Source organism: Lissotriton vulgaris, chromosome 3_1 (assembly GCF_964263255.1).
Source record: "Lissotriton vulgaris chromosome 3_1, aLisVul1.2, whole genome shotgun sequence".
Lineage (NCBI taxonomy): Eukaryota > Metazoa > Chordata > Amphibia > Caudata > Salamandridae > Lissotriton > Lissotriton vulgaris.
In genome coordinates this window covers 1,203,276,243-1,203,288,980 of record NC_141689.1, presented here as the reverse complement: position 1 = coordinate 1,203,288,980, position 12,738 = coordinate 1,203,276,243, and positions in this window count along the sequence as shown.

The window sequence follows — 12,738 nt, the reverse complement described above, 5'->3', positions numbered from 1 at the left end:
AGCAATCTCGGGATGTTCCCAAACTCGTGTTAAAAGCCGAGTTATTGCAAGAGCTCCGACATGAGCCAGTCCATGTGTCATCTGGACCATCGCCTGTAAGTAAGCCGCAGGCAATTTCCACTTCTCCATGTCTTTGCTTCTCCAACAACCCTCGTCATCTAGTACCCCATCTGCTGCCCAAGCCGCAACTTCAGATTCTGTGGCTGATTTTTGGATATCCCGTATCTCTGCTCTAGCATCATTCCATCGCTCAGCCTGTGATTGTACCACGTACATGGGGGAGCTAGTTCGGGACATAGCCGTTTGCCTTGCTATACTGTCTGCAAAGGCATTTCCTTGACCCACTCTATCCGTAATCTTTTTATGGGCACTGCACTTTACTATCGCTACTTTCTTAGGGCCAAGCAACGCATTTAGGAGATCACGCACTAGCTCTCCGTGCATAATGTGCTCTCCGTGTGATGTCAGAAACCCGCGTTCTCTCCAAAGAAGCCCGAAGTCGTGGGCCACTCCAAAGGCATACCGGCTGTCCGTGTATATGTTCACACATAATCCGGCACTCAATTCACAGGCTCTTGTTAAAGCTATCAGCTCTGCTGCCTGAGCTGATTTTTGTGGTATCCTAGCTGTTTCTACCACTGTCTTAAGTGTCGTGATCGCATATGCTGCGGAAGTCGTGCCATCTGGCAGCCTTAGGCACGATCCATCAACCCACAGTTCCCCATCCACATCTGGAAGTGGCACATCCTGTAAGTCAACACGACCCTTTGTCTGTTCCTCGGTCAGGAAAACACAGTCATGATGTTTTTCTTCCTGACCCTCCTCGGCCGGATAGGGCAATAAAGTGGCAGGGTTCAAAGTAGCGCATCTTTTCAATGTAATATGTGGCGCCAAGAGTGTCAGCTCGTATCCTGTTAGCCGTGCACTCGTGAGATATTGGGTCTTAGTTTGGTTTAACAGGGCATCTACTGCGTGAGGAACTAATACCAACAATTTGTGTGATAACACTATTCCCTCACTCTGTCGTATGGCTACTGCAGTTGCTGCTACCGCTCGAAAACACCCTGGCAACCCTCGTGCTACAGGATCCAAAATTGCAGAGAAGTATGCACATGGTCTCTGCTTATCCCCATGCAATTGCACTAACACTGACAACGCGCACCCATCATTCTCGTGCACGTACAATGTGAAAAGTTTCGTATAGTCTGGTGTACCTAGCACGGGTGCGGAGCAAAGGGCCTGCCTCAACTGCTCAAAAGCTTTCTGACATTCTTCTGTCCACTCAAGAGGCATTGGTGTGGCTTTGGACAGTAATGCTAGCAATGGTTTTATGATATGCGAAAAACCCATGATCCATTGCCTACAAAAAGATGTCAACCCTATAAAGGCACGTACATCTCTCTGGGTGCGGGGGACTGGTGTGTCTAGAATTGCTTGAATTCGATCAGATGTTAATGCACGCCCCTCCTTAGACAACAGATGACCGAGGTACGTCACCTGGGGTCTACAGTATTGGAGCTTCTTCTTCGAAACCTTGTGATTGTTTTGCGCCAAAAAGGAAAGCAACGCAAGTGTACTCTGTTCACATTGTACATAGGAGTCAGCGGCAAGTAGAAGGTCATCCACATACTGGATGAGCGCTACGCCGGACTGCAATTTAAACGAATCTAGCTGCCTTTTCAAAGCCTGGCTATAGATGCTAGGACTTTCGGTATATCCTTGGGGAACACGGCAAAATCTATACGATTTATTATTGAGCGTAAAAGCAAACAGATATCTGCTATCAGGATGAACAGGGATGGAAAAGAACGCATTCTTTAAATCAATAACGCTAAAGGTGGTGGCTGTCGGTGGAACTAAGGTGAGCAAGGTCGTAATATCAGACACCACCGGATATTGGGGAATGACAATTTTGTTAATCTCTCGCAAATCGATAATAAATCGATAGATCTTGCCATCAGTGTCTCTCTTAAGAATCGGTAGAATAGGGCTGTTACAAACATTATAAGGGACCTCCTCCACCACCCCCGCAGAAATCAAATCCTGAACAATATGAGTCAGTGCAATTTCACCTTCTCTCGAAATCTTATACTGTGGCACTCATGGTAGAGGAGCCCCCTCCTTAACAGTAATGTGTATTGGTGGAATGCGCATCTCTCCCACATCCGTATCTGAGGTCGCCCACAACGTGTGCGGCAGGGAAGCCAGAGCAGGGATGTCTAAAATGGCATAAAATCTGTCAGGGTCAGGGCAATCATCAGGGTCAGGGTAATTGTCGTTCAGAATAACCCGCACTCCCTCTGGAGCGCAGTGTATTGTTGCTCGAAAATATTTAAGCAAATCAATCCCCAGGATATTGTCTGGGGTATGGGGTGATAACAAAAATTGACCAAAGCTAAAGTATTTGTCAATGCATAGTGCAAGGGGCTTGGACAATGGGCTGGGGGAGGGTGTGCCATCAAACCCTACACACGTAATCATTTCGCCAGACAGGGGAGCCCTCGTAACCACGTTTTTCGACAGAGCGCTACGAGTAGCTCCTGTGTCGACTAGAAATTGATCAGTAGAACCCAAAATACCCGCTGTTACATATGGACCTTGCTGATCTACCGGCACTTCAACTGATTCCTTACCCCATCCTACGCAATCCTATGCATGCACATAATCCTGGTGTTCCACATTCGCTCCTTCCAAAATCTGATATGGATTCCGTCTATCGAACGTATTTCGTTCGTCCTGGCCACGGCCCCTCTCCTCAACCTGTCTACGATCACCTCCGCTACCTCTCGCTCCAGTATAACCTCCTCTCGACCTTCCACTTCCTCGACCACGCTGACTACGCTGTTCACGAAGTACCGGACAATCTTCGGCCCAATGCCCAAACTCCTTACAATAAGCACACTGATCCTCCGCAATATCCGTACGACCATACGATGCGTTTCCTCCACCTCGTCTACCTCTATCATTCCCTCTACCCTGTGTTCCCCGAACTTGCGCCAACATCACCTTCGTTTTCAATTCCTTCGCCTTTTTCTCTACACTTTCTTTAGCCTCCACTTCCTGCCGCTCATAATACTGAGCCATAGTTAACAAAGACGCAGGGGTCACCGTGGCCCAGGAACTTTCACTCGACTTCAATCGCTTTGCAATCTCTGGAAGGAGATTAGCTACATACTTATCTACAAACAAATGCCGACCTGTATCATCTGTTAAAGATTGACCACTGTAATCATGAAAAGCTTCCTCGAACCGTGTAAAGAAATCTGAAACCGTTTCATCGGGTTTCTGCTTGCACGATGTTAGCATAGTCCAATCAATCTTTTTGGAGGGAACAAGCGTTTTTAATTTATTCAAGATAGCTGCCGGCAGATCTAGAATTAACTGGCAAGGCTTACAGGCTGGTTCTCTGTCTAAATCTGCAGCATTTATTTCCTTCCATGTTCCCCCCAATATCGTTTCGTCATTATTTTTACGAATCTGCCTCCACATATCAGGTGGTAATATTAGCCCAAAAAACAAATCTATGTCTACGAGAGTCAACACACAAGACAATATAGCCCCCTCCACCCCTTCATAAAATGCCGCCGGATTCTTTCGAAGATCAGGTAAAGAATTTTTCAATGCCATGACATCCGCTCTATTCCACGGCGTATATACCCAATTATACAAGAAATACCCTTTCGCATCCTTCGACAATTTATCATCATCCGTTCCTTCCCCTTTTGGCGGAACATACAAAGGTGCGGCTTCACGCATAGGCATAACATGCAACGCAGAACTCTTATCTGAACCACGGAGAGAACACTCTTTGGCCTGCCCATTAGTCTCCAATTCGGACTCCTTTTGCCTCTTTTTCCGCTCCTCCTGCAATCGGGTTGTCTCATCCCGCAGCTTGATCAATTGTGCAAACAGGTCATCAACATCTGAAAGATCAAAATCACCTTTGGTCAAATTTTCACGATACACGGACAATGCTTTTGGTTCAAACGTATCAGAAAGATCACGATATGCGCCTACAACTTCATCCGCCAGACTAGACAAAAAGTACATCAGTTCAAGATCCGACCACCCTTTCTTTTCTGTTAACAATTGCTCCTGAGTAATACTACGCTTATTCACTTTACGAGCCCAACTGCGCAGATGAGCGGACCTCTCCGCAGTGAACCTGAGAGCGGATATACCCTTCTTTTCCGACTTATCCCGTCCGTCATCCCCTGAATCCTCCTTCGGAGCAGTCGGCAAAACATACGGAGGCGGTGACCATTCTAGCAAAGAAAAATCATCTATATCATTATTAAGGACAGGATAGAGTGGTCGACGAATAGGAAATTGACCAGTCGTTTGCAAATTACGTTCCCGTTCCTCCCTTTCTTTCTTCTCCTGAGCCTCCTTTTCCTCAAGCTGTAAAGCCTTATCCCGAGCAGCCTTGCGCTGCTCTTTGTCCGCCAAGGCAACCTCACGCTTCATTCGCTCACGCGCCGCTTTCTCCCACATTCGCACACAATCAAACATGTTTTGTCTAGACTGTCGTTGAAACATACATTGCTCTACAAATTGTATTTTACTCAAATCATACGACCCGTGTAGAGGCCATTGCAATTCAGGATCGGCCTTGGTGTATTTATGCCATAATTTACTGTACATAATAGGGGGAAGGCCAAATTTTATATACATGTCCCTATTTGGAGTTCCCTCTGGGGGAGCCGGCTGTGATTCCGCTAACCTAATTGAGGTACCTTCACCAAGACAACACATTCCTCGGAGTGTGCTGAAAACAGGCATGTTCAAAAAGTATCACGAAAGCGTGACACCGGACAAAATGGCACTTACAGTTCTCCACACGATTGTGCCGCTCAAAGGAAAAACAAAGTTAGAGAAACATCTCTACATGCCTGCCTATGTGAAGTGCACTACACATATAAGTTCAAAAGATCACAAATTCACAATGTTAGCTAACTCAAATCAAAGATCATAGGACTTCGGCAAGCGTCCGGGGACTACCTTACCGGTCACAAAACACAGATTTTCAGTAAGCGTCCGAAGACTACCTTACCGAACACAGATCATAGGACCTCAGTAAGCGTCCGAAGACTGCCTTACCGATCACGAAGCTTACCCAAGTTCCCAAATGTCCAGATTCCCACTGCCAAGGTCTTGTAAGCCAAATCAGCCAAACGGCACTTTCTCAGCGATGCAGACACTTCGGAACTCAGTCGGAGACCGGCGCCACCTGGAAGGTCAGATCGGAAGGAAAGGAAAAACACTGTGGCAGCCAAGACTCGGGTCACTCGTGGCAGCGCGCGCCCATGGCGGGTTTCCAAGCCTTCGTCACGACCTCTCCTTCGGGCATCCGAGTCGCCGATGAGTCCCTTCGTGGTCGCCAATTGAAGTAATTCGGGGTTCCCAAGGCCTACACACTCCAAAGATAACCCACTTACATTCAAGAACTGTTGGCACGGAAGCTGTAAAAGGCAAAGAACAAGTTTATTAAGACCCCATGGGGTGGTGGTACACTCAGACAGCACCCTTCGGTAATGCTAGAGGTATCACACCGAACACCGGTGTGACCCCGTTTATATACAGTTTTGGGGTAATAAAAGATAGGCGGCACAAGTTTAAGACACATTTAAGGACATATATGGTCATGTTTTGGAATACTGCCAGCTCATTGGAGGGGGCACAACTCCGCTGGTCAGTTTGGTGCACATTCCAGGAGGGTTACGGGTCAGTGGGAACTGCGCATGTGCAGTTTGACCAGTACTAAAAATAGCCTGTTGCTGGGCAGAAAAGGAGTGGTCAGCGGAACGGACAACGGACTAAAGGGCACGTCGGCCACGAGGCCGCTCATGATCTAAGATGGCCGCTGGAACATTCAAAATGGCGTTTTCATATACAGTCAAGTTAAGGAGGACAACGTGTAGGTTCAGCTAATCGCTAACGCGGCCGGGCCAATTACAACACCATTATCTGAAAATTGTAAACCCAGATACGGGAATGTTCAAGTGCTTAGAAAGGAATCTGATCCCAAGGTAATAGTGTTAATGAGACATTTGTTAGGGCCACAACACATTAAAAAATATTTCTTAAAATTTGTGCAAAGATTCAGACTATTCATACAAGCTACAAAACCCCTAACTAAATCTTCGAAGAGCATTGGGTGTTCGCCCAGTTAAAACAGCATCATCTGCGTATAGTAAGGTGGACAGTTTGTTACCATTAATTATTGGGACATCTGTAGTTTGGTCCATTATGTAACTCATTGACATATAAAATAAATAAAAGTGGGGCAAGAAGGCACCCTTATTTGATGCCTCTTCCAACTACAATGTCCCCTGACTCTGCTCCATCCATGCTTATTCTCACCCGAGCCCTTAGGTTCCTATGTAAAAATGCTAAAAAATGCACCATGGCTTTATCCAACCCATAATTTAAAAGGCTTTGCCGAAGCCTGGATCTATTAACAAAATCAAAAGCGGATGTAAGATCCATAAATGCCAGATAGAGTGGACTATGTCGGGCAATGGTATATTTCCCTACAATTAAATTAAGGTTCAGACACTGTTCCACTGTTCCAAGATAACTTCGGAAACCTAACTGGCATTTATATAATACATTTCCATCCTCTGCCCAAGTTCTGATTTTGTTAAATAAGATCCTCCCCAGTATCTTGAGAGTGTTATCGATTAGGGAGATTGGTCTGTAGGAGCTTGGATTAGATTTATCTCCCTTTTTAAAATGTTAAGATGTGGACCAGGTATTTGGTATTTTAGTTATTTTTAAATTATTAAAAACATTGAGTAGCAGAGGAGCCCAAAACTCTTTCTTTGATTTTATAAGGTTGATGGGTAGCCCAACCCTTTGCCGGGGGCTTTATTTCCCAGGCTCTGATTTATTGCATCCTCGACTTCTGACAGAGATATTTGGATTTGAACGAGGGTGTGATTTTCAAAAATATCTTCACATTGAGAAGTGGAAGCATAAATCTTTGAAAAATGGCTACCCACGCTTCGCTTGTTATATTGCGCTTAATAGGGTGGATGTATTGCCAAACGCTCTCAATGACTTAGTGGCTAACCAAAAAACATTTGTATTATTAAGCTTAGCAGCACAGTCCAGGTTACTCCAATGCTCTTTTAAAACCAAATCTTTCCTATGCTTTACTATACTCTTATAAGTGTGCCTTAACACTCTAATAAGGTTGGGATCTCTGGGAAAAACTATTAACGCGGCTCTGAGTTCCCTATTTGCCTTAGAACAAGTATTATCAAACCACCTGGGGTCAGGTTTAGGTGTGGCTACAAGTCTAGAAATCAATTCTTTAATACCTGCACATAGTGAAACAAAAGCAGAGACTGCCTCTGGGTTAGGCTTGGCCAATGTGAGACACGTCTCACAAAGCAATGGGTACGTTTTTACCATCTTTTGAAACACCTTCGGGCAATCCATGCCCTTTCATTTAACTCTTAAGTTGTCAGTGGAGGGTTCTATATTACTATCCCCTGGCTCCTTTCTTATATTGGGTCTCAGGGCCACCCTAAAAGAGACTGAGATTGAGATTGGGTTGTGGTCCCCAAAGGTAGATGCCCTAACCTCTGCCAGAACCAGGTGGTCTTGTAATAGTGCTGATATAAAAACATAATCTATAGTTGAGGCTCGTCCGAACACTCTATAAGTAGGTGTTGGATTATCCTCATTATTTACAGCTTTGATATCCATAACATTTAAAAGACTACTATTTGATAGGTGGTCTATTAATTCATATCCTCTCTTGCATGGAGTGACTTAGATATGCTCGGTGGGGCTCACAATATTACCCCCTGCAATCTTCACATTTAAATCGCCCCCTAGCATATCCTTACCGGTTTATACTTTCCCAGGAAATTATCCATATCCGAAATAAAATTAAAAAGGTTAACAAAATTAACATTAGGTGTAGGTAAAAAATCATTGTTATGGAAATGAATTAAACAAATAGAGACCCCCGTGAATACATCAATACTTGGAAATTGGTATTTTTGATGGGAATTGATTTTACTCTACCCCGATGCAATACTAACCCATATTGATAGGGCACCCGAAGGTCTGCCATGCTTAGGATAGGGAGGTATAATATTAAACACTCATATCCTTCGAGATATAACTCTTTGGTTTCCCAGGTCTCCTGGAACATGAGGATATCATATTTATTTATCATGTTGACCCATTCTTCGATGTTTAGTTTAGAGGCCAGACCGGCCACGTTCCAACTCAGCACCTGTAGTAATGAATCAGAGTGATCATTTAGGGAAATATTTTCAGCCTCAGTGTCGATATTGGCTTTAAAATTCTCCACCAGTACCACGAAGGCAGATTCAGTTGGTTGAGATTTAGATAGGGGTCAGTCAAGGGTGTCTAAATCAGAGATGGCAGAGAACCTATTTACCGTCTGGTAAAAGGGGCTAATAAGTGGACGCTGTGCAGGTGGTTGTCTATAGAAAAAGCCAATGGGTAGTGCACAGATGTTTGTGGGTAAGGGACAGTTAGTCTCTCTAACAGCCAGTATTGATCTTACGATGCCTGGTCGGCGAAGGTTGATGACAATACAATCACCCCCAATAGTTTTTTCTGCTGGTCCCACCCAACCTACCCTTCGTACCATTAAAAAATCATGTATGTCAGACCTCCTATACCCTTTATATTTAGCCAGCCAATCCACACTTTTATTCCGTAGCTGTTCCCAGGACTCTAATTTTTTTTTCTCCAATGGGGGTACCCCTGAGAGAATCAGAACATACGGGCAGGATGCAGGGGGTATATTTAAAACATCCTTATTTAACTCAGCATGCCCATTTGTATTATTGGAGACAGTACTTGTACAAACTGTCGAGGCAACATGGGTGTCATTAAGGGCTATGTTTTGAGTATTAGTAGTATTGGCAGATCCAGTACATGTTTTAAAGACTGTAGGATCTTTAGTTTTACTATTGGTGTCACTAGGGGCAGATAGCAACTTTGCAATTGGGGACACTTGTATCCCACTCTGAGCTAAATTCTCCTGAAGACTAGCCTGTTGAAATAACTGTTTTTGTTCCTTATAAGGAGATTTAGCCTTAAGGGTTAAAGATTCCAATTGATCTAAGCGCTTCCATAATTTTGCAAAATTTGAATCCACAAGCCCTTTAACACGTTTGTACAATGTATCAATAATAATGTTTATAGCAGTGTCCCCTAGTGTAAAATTAGAGAAAGCAGTCTGTGTAGATTCCGGTTGAGTATATACAGAATTACTTAAAATATCCAATGAAACTGAATCAATTGAGTACCTACTAGGGACTAAATCTACTAGAGTCTTTGTGCCCTTAATCCAAGTATTTAATGTTGTGCGTTGTGAATTCAAGCATGGAGGTTGTTTCCATTTGGAGCAGGCTGGTTTCATTGCCTTCCTCTTCCTTTTCGCTCTGCATACTTCTGGATTAGGGGAAATGTCTGAGGAGGCCACAGCTAAAATATCAATTGGGCAACTCCCAGATGCTGAGTCTACTGTTGCTCCTGTGAGGCCAGAGCCTTCCATGCCCAATGTGTTCTCTCCAATTAGTGGGTGTGGGCAAAGGTCAACCTCACTGTGTGACATTAATTGAGGATCGCTTGTATCAGTGTTCTCAATTGGCCTTACAGATTGGGGTTTTTTGAGGCCCAGGGACAATCGTCTCTCAGTCAGCTCAATCTTGGTGCTGGCTATATTCATCGCCCTCTCCAACATGGTGTCAATAGAGGTGGCATTACGTACTACGGGGCTGGATTTTGTTTACCCATAGTTTTTGCTTGCCCCAAGCATTCAATAAATAACAATAAAAGACACCCCATTCACCACTACAGGATCCAGCTATTTTCAAAAATGGCAATGTCAGGGGGTGGTCCTGCCCGGCCTCGAACGGTCCAGGACGGGCACAGACGTGCCCTCCTTCGTCCGGGCTTTGCCTAGGCAACGCCCACATGCGTCCCGCGGTGTGAGGGGTGCTCGCTAAATTTCTAGCGCCTCCGGACGCAGGCTGAGGCTTCACGGGTGTGCCCTGTGTCCCCGGGGCTGCTGGGAGTTGTAGTTGCTGCCACCCGATTCTCGCTGGCCGTTTCCCTCACGGCGCAGTAAAGGAGAAAGAAGCACCCAGCTGTTTCCCTCACTGCTCCGGACTTGTGCTGCAGGTAAGCTTTCTGGCATTCATTGCTAGCACCTCCGGGTGCAGGCTGAGGCATCACCGGTGCACCCTGTGTCCCCGGGGCTGCTGGGAGTTGTATTTACACCACCCAGAGTCTCGCTGGCCATTTCTCTCACGGCGCGGTAAAGGAGAAAGAAGCACCCAGCCGTTTCCTTCATGGCTCCGGACTGGGCATGCAGGTAAGTTTTCTGTCGCCCCGCGCTGCAGGGGGTGCTCATCAAATTTCTAGCGCTTCCGGGAGCAGGCTGAGGTGTCACGGACGGTTCGCCCTGTGTCCCCGGGGCTACTGGGAGTTGTAGTTGCAGCCACCCGAGTCTTGCTGGCCGTTTCCCTCATGGTGTGGTAAAGGAAAAAGAAGCACCCAGCCGTTTCCCTCACGGCTCCGGACTAGTGCTGCAGGTAAGTTTTCTGGCGTCCTGCGCTGCAGGGGGCCATCGCCGAATTTCTAGCACCTCCGGGCACAGGCTGAGGCATCACGGGTGCGCCCTGTGTCCCCGGGGCTGCTGGGAGTTGTAGTTGCAGCCACCCTGAGTATCGCTGGCCGTTTCCCTCACGGCACGGTAAAGGAGAAAGAAGCACCCAGCCGTTTCCCTCACGGCTCCGGACTGGTGCTGCAGGTATGTTTTCTGGAGTATTTTCTAAGTACAGGGACTACCAATACCGATAAATATTAGGGTGTGTTCACTTAACTCATTCAAAACATACAGGATACGAAGTCAGCGCCTGATTCACAAGGGTCAACTTACACTTTTGGTTACGTTTACAATTGTTTGCTATTCACAAAGGGGTTTACGAATAGCATATTTACGAGTGGGGAGTCTCTGCACATAAAAATATAGGACTGTCCTAACTTTTTATGTGCAGAGATTCCGTACTAGTAAAGATACTACTAGTAAATCCTTTTGTGAATGGCAAACAATCATAAACTTAAACAAACGTGTAAGTTTGCCTTTGTGAATTAGGCCCTTAGTGAATATAATGACGAATGCACTGTAACCCAGCATTGGCATATTAATGTATCCCATAGAAGACAAGCACAAATAATTTTACTAGGCAAAGTGAATATACACATTTAAACTTTGAAACACAAAATTCTCTTGCACCTGAGTGCAAAACAAAATTTCGGCTGAGTTGTCTTTGCCATTACTCCTTTCCATTTTAAACAACAGTGGACATTCAAAGGGCGTCTTTTCACAATTTTATGGAATCGAAGAGCATGACTTGGTGCACGGCGAAGATGGTGGCTTCTGAGTGAGGTTCTGCAACACCGGGGAGAGTTTCTTTTCATGCCACAGCTCAACTCGCTGACATTCTCACTAACTCATTGCATGAGGATGGTGGGCATAGGTGGAACATGCATGATTTTAATCCACTTTTAAACACCGTTTTCCTCATTCTCTTATCTTCAATGTGCATCGTCCCCTCAGAGCGGGGGCCATTTTGTGCTGGCCATTGTTGTTCTAATAAATGTGGAGCGCAGGCTTTTACCTCACTTCAGTGAGCATGCTCAGTGGCAAATGACTTTTCAAGATGACCACTTTTTATTCAAAGTTGCTGGTTTTGCACTCAACTTCAAATGTTTTGAGGCTAACTGTGTTTTGTCAACACTTCTCATAATCTTGCCTCAAATACAGATCAGGGCAAATGTTGAGGAATATCTTTGGGAAGCTATTGTTATGTTTTATATAGGTACCCTAATATAGGCCCCAGTAACATTGTACCCCTTCATCTACATTACCTCTGCTACACTACACTGTAACAAGCCTTTTAGGATTGAACCTTTACCAAGTTCTAGTCCTGGGTGCAGAAGGAGTGTCTCTCCTAAATAATAGAGTCATATACCTCCATCAATAGACTCACACAGTATGAATGAATATTCATAAGGGTTCTTAGAAACTGGAATCCTCTCTGCAGATGTCGCTCCTGGAAATGTCGGACCAGGGGATACATTGCCAAAATGAACAAAAATGGTGATAATGGACAACCTTGCCTAGTACCTCTTCAGAAGGAGAAGGAACGATACTCTGTGCAACTGAGAAGGATCCTAGCCGTCGGGGCATAATACAAAAGAGCAGTGAGATTAATTAATCCCATGGGCATTCCCATCCTGCGCACAATATAATAATAAAAAAATGGCAATTCCAAGGAATCAAAAGCCTTCTCAGTGTCTAGAAGAATTGCCGCAGCAGGGACCTGCAGATTAATTCTGTGCAATACCGCAAATAGCATCCTTAAATTTAGGGAAGTGGACCAATGAGGCACAAACCCTGATTAAGTGGGGGAGATGAATTTGTCTAGCAGCAGAGAGAGTCACAGCGCTATCATTTTTGCTGGTATTTTATAATCGAAATTTAATAACGATAGCGGCCTGTAGGATCCACAGAGCAGCAGACCTTTCCCTGGTTTAGAAAGCAAAACTATCACGGCCTCTCGGAGTGTGGGTGGAAGCTCATTCCGCTCTAGTGCCTCATTGTAAACTTCTAGTAGTCTGAGGTTCAGGAGATCTTTGTAGGATTTGTGAAAGTCGCCAGTGAAGCCGTCCCGA